Here is an 8,687-nt window from a genome sequence, read left to right on the forward strand (position 1 = left end):
AGAACAGATTAACATACAAGTCTGAGTAGATTAGATGTGGAAGATACACTCTCTGTGCAGGTGAACAGGATCCAAACAAGTGTCTGGAGAAAACAAATTGGAAATACAAACATGTCTCTTTTGAGACTAAGTAAATGAGACTTCTGTTGCCTTGGACATCAGAACAGAAGACTTGTCTGACTTCAGGCTCTGACTGACACTAGCAGACTCCTGGGTCCTCTGGCTTTCAGCCTAGAGCTGCGAGTTACATTATAGGCTTTCCTGCCTCATAGGACTTCAGACTTTGACTGACTCCTGCTATCCCAATCTCAGGATTTCCACTTTGTAAACAGTCTGTTGTGGGGTTTCTCAGTTGTCATAATCATGTGCCTGAATTATCTAAGAAAATCCCCTCTTGTATATCTATACAAAGTCTATTAGTTTAGTCTCCCTAAAGAACCATAACCGGGGGGTGGGGGGGAGCAGCAGTTAGCGTAATGACTATGTTGCTGGACTCCCACGTAGTCGACCGCGGTTCGCGTCCCGGACCCGGTGGCTTAAAACTCACACCGGGCGTGTGTACGTGTGTGCCCAAGATCCGGAGAGGAGAATAGAGGAGAAGGGATTGCTGTATGGCCATCGCCCCTGGGGGGTGATTTCTCCCTTTCTATCTCTCAGTCTCTATCTGTCTTTCTGGCAAGTGCATGCACCCTATAGCAAAAACCTCTCCAAAAAAAAAAAAAATAATAAAGAACCATGACCAATACACTATCATACTGGTTAAGTATTAATAAAAAGAAGAATTGGAGTTAGCTCTTCTTAAAGTTTGTAGAATTCAGAAGTGAAACCACATGGACCTAGGCTTTTCTTTGTTGAAAGTCTATTCGGCACTGGTTCAATCTCATCACTAATTTTTGTTCTGTTCAGGCTTTCTGTTTCATTCTGATTCAACCTAGGTAACTTGAACCCTATACATGTCCAGAAATTTGTCCATCTCATCCAAGTCTAGTTTGTTAGCATATAGTAGCTTATAGTATTCTCTCATTTATTTTTGGATGAAACATCTTTATCAAAAAGGGACAAATACATTAGATGAAAATATTTCAGATATATTGGTTGTAATATTACCAGCTTCATTACTGATTGGTTACTATATGGTTTCTCTATGTTTTTCTTGAGTAGTCTAGGTTTATCAATTTTGTTTATCCCCTCAGAAAATCAGATTTTTGTTCTATTGATTTTTGTTGTATAGTTATTTTATACTCCTTTTCATTTGTTTCAGCTCTAATCTTTACTACTTCTTTTTTTTTTTATTTTGTTCTTGTTGTTTCTCTTCCAGTTCCTTAAAATGCAATGTTAAGATGTTTATTTACCACCTTTTTATTTATTTCCTGTGGTCACTAAAGGCTATGAACTTCTCTCTTATGATTGCTTTCACTGTGTTCCAAAGGTTATATAAAGTATTGTGTTCTTTAATATTAATTTCAAAGACTCTTTTGATTAGTATCCTAATTTTTTTCATAGTTTGAAAGTCATTCAGGAGTAGGTTGCTTAGTTTCTATGTTTTTGTATATTTTTAAGGGCTCTTTCTGTGGTTGATTTCAAGTTTAATTCCATTATGATCAGAGAAGATGCCAGGTATAGTTGCTATACTTTTAAGCTTATAGAGGCTTGTTTTGTGGCCTATTATGTGGTAAATCTTTGAAAATGTTCCATGTGGAGATGAGAAAAAAAAAGTGTATTCCATAGTTGTTGGATGGAATGTTCTATAAATGGAATACTTTTAAAGAAGATCTAACTCCAATTCTTCTCAAACTATTTCTAAAGGTTCAAAAGGAAGGAATCCTCTAAAATTCATTTTATGAAGCCTCCATCATCTTGCTATCAAAAACAAAAATGCCATAATAAAAAAAGAAAGCTATAGACCAATATCCCTGATAAATACTGATGGAAAAATGTTCAACAAAATACTAGCAAACTAAATTCAATAGTGTATTAAGAAAGTTATATACCATGACCTAGTAGGCTTTCATCCAGGGATTCAAGGATGATTTGATTAAATATATACAAAAAAATAGAAGTAATATATAATATTAACAGAAAGAAAAATTAAAATCATATGAGCATATCTATAGATACAGAAAAAGCATTCAATGAAATATAGTATCCATTTGTGTTCTAAACTCTTTGAAATACTGGTAGAAGAGACATTTATCAACACAATAAAAGCCATATATGGCAGATCCATTGTGAACATCATACTCAATGGGGAAAAGCTGAGAATCTTCCCACTAAAAACTGGAACAAGACAAGACTGCCCACCCTCTGTTCCACTCCTTTTTACCATAGTGCTGAAAGTCCTAGCTCATGCAATCAGTGAAGAGAGCACAATAAAAGATTATCAGATAGGAAAAAAAAGAAGACAAATCATTCCTATTTGCAGATGATATAATTATATACATAGAAAATCCAGAGGAATCCAAATAAAAACTTCTAGAAGTAATAAATGAATTCTGTAAAGTAGCAGGATACAAAGTATATATATATATGGATATGTATATAAAACTATAGTATTTTTATACACCAACAATGAATAGCAGAACAAGACAGAATTCGTGAAAACAATCCAATTTACAATAGCCACAAAATAAATAAGATACCAGGGAATAAACCTAACCAAAGAGATAAAAACTTCTACTATTAAAACTATGGAAAACTGAACAAAGAAATTTAGCATGATACTAAAAAATAGAAATATATCTCATGTTCTTAGATTGTAACAATCACTATAATCAAAATATCAGTTTTATCCAAATTAATTTAAATATTCAATGCAATTATGATCCACTTACCTGTGGAAAAACAATTATAAAATTTTTCCAGAATCATAAAAGTTCCCATATTGTCAGAGCAATATAGATAAAACTGTGTCAAAATAATAAAATGGAGAGATCTCACTACTTGATCTTAAAATATATAACAAAGTGGTGATAATCAAAACAGTAAGGTTCTGACAGAAAAATAGACAAAGATCAATGGAACAGAATAAAGAATCCAGAAATGAGTCCCAACTCATATATCCTAGTGATGTTTGACAAAGGATACAATATACTGCAGTGGAGAAAAATAAAATCTTTTCAGGAAATGGTGCTAGAAGAATTGGATATACACCTGCAAAAAAATGAAACTGGGCCTCTATTCCTAACCATTAACAAGAATCAACTCCAAATGGATCAAAGATTTAAATATAAAGTCTCACAACAAAACTAATAGTAGAAAACATAGTGAGAAGCTTCTTAAGATATAGAAATAGGCAGAGATTTCTTAAATAAAACCCCTAAAGCACAGACACTAGTTCCCCCAAATAGGTGGGATTACATCAGGATAAAATTCTTCTTCACAGCAAAGGAAAGAATAATTAAAGTGAAAAGATAACCCTTGGAATGGGAGAGAATAATTATTCTTCATACAAGGGTTGATATCCAGAATACGTGGGGAACTCAAGGAGCTCATCAATTAAAACAAAATGAACAACACAATTTAAAGATGAGCGAATGAATTCAACAGACAGTTATTTTTAAAAAGATTATTTTATTTAACTTTATTTATTTACTTAAATTTGACCAGATAGGGATAGTGTGAAAGAGCACAAGCTAGGGAGGAAAAGTGAGAAAGCAAGCCTTTAGTCATGAGGGAGTCTAGTGCTCCTAACCACCTCACCACCATCTGCTGGCCACCAGATAGTCCTTTTTTTTTTTTTCTTTTGGAGAGTTTTTTTTTTTTTTTTTTTTTTCCTCCCCTTTGCGCATGCACTTGCCAGACAGACAGAGAGAGACATAGAGACAGAAAGTGAGAAATCACCCCCCAGGGGGTATGGTCACGCCGCAATCCCTTCTCCTCCCTTCTTCTCTCAGGATCTTGGACATGCACTCACACGTGCCCGTGAGTTTTAAGCCACCGGGTTTGGGATGCGAACCGCAGTCGACTACGTGGGAGTCCAGCGACATAGCCATTACGCTAACTGCTGGTTCCTGCCACCAGATAGTTCTTTAAGGAAGAGTTACGAATAGCCAAGAGGCATTTGAAAAATGCTCAAAGTCTCTTTTCATAAGGGAAATGCAAATTAAAATCACAAGGAGATATCATTTAACCCAGTTAAAACTTTTTTTTTAAATTTTAAATATATGGCCTAATACTTGAAAGACTAGACAAATCAATAACTTCTCCAAAATGAATGTCTGGTTAAGCAAGTTTTTTCCTTTTTTTTATATTTATTTGAATTGTACCAACTCTATTTTATTTTGTATTTCCACATAATCACATATAATTATAAATGACCATTATTCATAAATGCATGCATGCATATATGTATGCATTTTCTATTTTTTTATCATTAAGACTTATAAAATACATTTATAAAACAAAGAAAAAAATTAGACCAAAACTCATTACATTCCTATATGAAATAAAACAGTTTTGGGGTTGTCAGGTGGTGTGGTATTTAAGGCACTGGATTCTACATGACCAACCACAGTTCTAGCCCTGGACTTGTTGATTTAAAAATTATGCTGGCTACATGTGTATGTATGCCCCAAATCCCAGAAGAATGGAGGAGAAGGAATTGCAGTGTGACCATTTCCCCTGGGGTGTGATTTCTCACACTCCCTCTCATTGTCTCTCTCTGTTTCTCTACAACAAACATACACACCCTATGGCAAAAACCTTAAAAAAAAAAAAAGAAAGAAAAAAGAAATAAAGAATATAATTTTAGGGTAAAAATACATAAATTCACAAGATTCAGAACACACTTATATTAAATAACTAAATTAAATGTAGAAAAAATAAATACAAACACAAAATTAATGCTAATTTTAATACATTAATTAATTTATTTTAAATTATTTATTTATTTATCTATTTCCATTTATTATTATTAAGTTTAATTTGACCAAAAAGAGACACAGAGAGAGAGACAAAAAGTGAGAAAGCAAGCTGCCAGGTCTGCGACTTGAGCTATGGTCAGACATGTGGGAATCCAGCCAGCATCCTTAACCATCACACCACATCACCTACCGACCCCTAAGACATTAATTTAAAAATGTATTATTTGAAGACTTTTTACAATTAAAATAACAAAATAACAAATAGTTTGTCAACATAGTCAGCAATTGTGTAGGTTTTTAAAGGTTAATATAATAAAGAATAGTATGTAATATTTTGTGTTCATGTTTTAAAAATATAGTTGAAATGGGCAGTGATTAAAGAAATTACTTCTTCCTAAGCAACAAAGACAGGTCAATATTCACACAAAAATTATAAACAGAAATATTAATAGGAACCTCAGAAATAGCATTAGGGAACTGGACAGTGGCACAGCAGTAAAACACAATGTTCTACAAGGCTGACTTACATGGGAAAATTTGGGGTTCATGTGTGGAGACCTGCCTGAGAATGCTGAGCACATATACACCTATGACCAGGGTTGGCTGAAGCCGAATGTAGATCTCAGTGTCAAGACAGAATTAGGGGTGCTTCTATTTATCTGTTTCACTCATGGATTCAAATATATATGTATATATGTGTATATGTATATACATATACATATACATATACACATATATATGTGTATAAAAATAAAAATAAAAATAAAAAATACTATCATTTAAAATATTCCCACTTATTAAAAGAAGGTCACGATATGGCCAATTCAGCTTTTTTAGAAAATATAGGATAGGGACCAGCAGATGGTGGAATAGTTACATAGCTGGACTCCCATAGAGTTGACCATAGTTTGAATCCTGGACCCAGTGGCTTAAAACTCATGGTGGGCATGCCTAAAATCCTGAGAGGAGACTGAAGGAGAAGGGATTGCAGCATGGCCATCACCCGTGGGGAAGGATGTGGTTTCTTCCTTTCTGTCTCTCTGTTTTTCTCTCTCTCTCCAGTGAGAGAGCAAAATCTCTGTTAAAAAAAGAATAAAAAAGAAAATGCAAGATATATTATTAAGCATTGAAAAATATCACATAACCCTTTGGAGAACTTTTTATAAGAAAAAGTGCAATAGCTAATATTATTAGAAAAGTGAAAATAACCAGAAGTGGAGGCTGGATTTAATCAAGCATCTCCCAATGTCTTTTTCATTTAGATTTCTTGAGGTAGGACATAAATGCAAGCATTAAATCACATCTCAGAGCGTATCTGTGGGATGAGCACAAGAATGAATGAGTAAAATAATAAATGAAGAATAAATTATTAGAATCTCTTAACAGAAAACACCTTTCAAATTAATGTAATTCACAGTATTTTAAATACTGTTTTTCTCAATTAACTTTACAATGTACTATATCTATATATTTATCTATATCTATATCTATATCTATCTATATCATCTATATATACAGTTTTTTGTCAGAGGTTGCATGTGCTTGCATGAGAAAGACAGAGAAAGTTGAAAAGTGAGAAATAATCCCCTTAGGGGAGATGGCCACACCACAATCCTTTCTCCATTCTTCTGTCAAGATTTTGGACATGCGGGACCAGCAGTTAGCATATTGGCTATGTCGCTGGACTCCCATGTAGTCGACCGTGGTTCGAGTCCCAGATCTGGTGGCTTAAACTCACACCGGGCAAGTGTGCATGCGTGCCCAAGATCCTGAGAGGAGAATGGAAGAGAAGGGATTGTGGCGTGACCATCCCCCCTGGAGGGTGATTTCTTGCTTTCTGTCTCTATGTCTCTCTCTATGTCTGCCTGGCGAGCACACGCACCCTATAGCAAAAACCTCTCAAAAATAAATAAATAAATAAATAAAAGATTTTGGACATGCTCGCACAGATGTGAATTGTCTTTTTCCAGCTGCCGAGTCCAGAACTCATACCACAAAGTCGGCCATAGGGGATTAGGTACCTTAATGACTATGCCACCTGCTATTCCCTATTTTAGGTTTTAAGTAGTTATCATCTATTATTTACTTTCTATTTCTCAAATATAGAATATGTATAATATGTATACTCTGATTTCTTTGCTCTTCCTTTTAGAGAGAGAGATTTTTTGCTATAGGGTATCTGTACTCACCAGACAGACAGAAAGAGACAAAGAGACAGAAAGTGAGAAATCACCCCCCAGAGGGGCTGGTCACGCCACAATCCCTTCTCCTCCATTCTCCTCTCAGTATTTTGGGCATGTATGCACACATGCCCAACATGAATTTCAAGCCACTGGATTTGGGAATCGAGCTGTGGTTAACTACATGGAAACCCAGCAAATAAGCATTACACCATCTGCTGGTTCTGTGTATACCCTGATTTGATCATTTGCAATAAGTTTGAGAACTAGAAATTATGTCAATATCATGAATAGGAAACTGAGACTTGGAGATGGTGCAGGTTTTCCCATAGTCACAGACCTCCTGAGCCACAAGGGAAGCTGTGATGATAGATTTCCTGAGCCCAGGCTTAACATAGTACAACAAAATGTTTGCCTCAACTTCTACAAACCTCACGTTTTTCCAGAAAATCTTGATTGAACTTTTATTTTTGAATTATAAGTTTTTCTTAGTAAAAACAATAATCTTGTCTGTAGCAAGTGCTTGAACAGAGATCTGAGCTGCCAGAACATCATTGCTCAATATTCCTTAGTCCTCAGCTGACCATCATCTTAACTTTCCACATATTATCTAGTTTTAAAGAATTATTTAATTTTAGATATCATTATTATTATTTTAAAATTTGCTATAGGGCATGAGCTCTCACCAGAGAAGAACAGAGAGACAGTGAGACAGAGAGAGAAAGTGAGAAAACAAACCACCAAGTCTGGGACTCAAACTGTGGCTGACCATGTGGGAATCCAGTGTCCTTAACCACCATGTCACTTGGTGGCCCCCACATAATATCTATTAATGGAACTCCAAACTATTTCCCTGATGTTTGATTCATCCATTTTGATATATTATACTACCCAGAATTTATTGAAAACCCTATAACAGGGGCCTTCAGATGGTGGATTGATTATATTGCTGGACTCCCACGTAGCTGACAGAGGTTCGAGTCCTGGACCCAGTGGCTTGAAACTCATGCCGGGTTCGTGTGAGTGTGTGCCCAAAATCCCAAGAGAAGAATGGAGGAAAAAGAATGTGGCATTGCCATCCCCCTTTGGGGAGTGATTTCTTGCTTTCTGTCTCTCTGTTTCTGTCTCTCTGGTGAACACACACACTCTATACTAAAAATATCTCTTAAAAAATAAAGAAAACCCTATAGCAATATTCCTAGTAGTGCCTACCGTATATGCTATCAAAAGACAGTGAAACATAAAGTAAAAAATACAAGGCTGTATATGGTCGCCACAAACCTTTTTTATTAAATAATTATTTTATTTAACTTTATTTGTTTATTTGTTCTTAATTTGACCAGAGAGGGAGAGAGAGAGAGAGAGAGAGCTAGAAAGGAAGCAAGGAAGCTGTCAAGTCCAGGAATCGAACTGCTTTCATCCATGTGGAAGTTGAGTGCCCTTAACCACCACGTTACCTACTGGCCCCAACCATTAACTTTTAGTAATCAATTACTAACTACTCAAAGGGAAGAAGAAGTTTTATGTGTAGTTATCATCTATATTGATTAGACTGTAATAGATTAGGATGAGACATAGTCATCAGCTTAGAGAAATGTTAAAATGAATGGATTAGTTATACTACCTGGACTTCAGCTTATCTATG

This window comes from Tupaia chinensis, unplaced genomic scaffold (genome assembly GCF_000334495.1).
Source record: "Tupaia chinensis unplaced genomic scaffold, TupChi_1.0 Scaffold000405_1, whole genome shotgun sequence".
In the NCBI taxonomy this organism is placed as follows: Eukaryota; Metazoa; Chordata; class Mammalia; order Scandentia; family Tupaiidae; genus Tupaia; species Tupaia belangeri.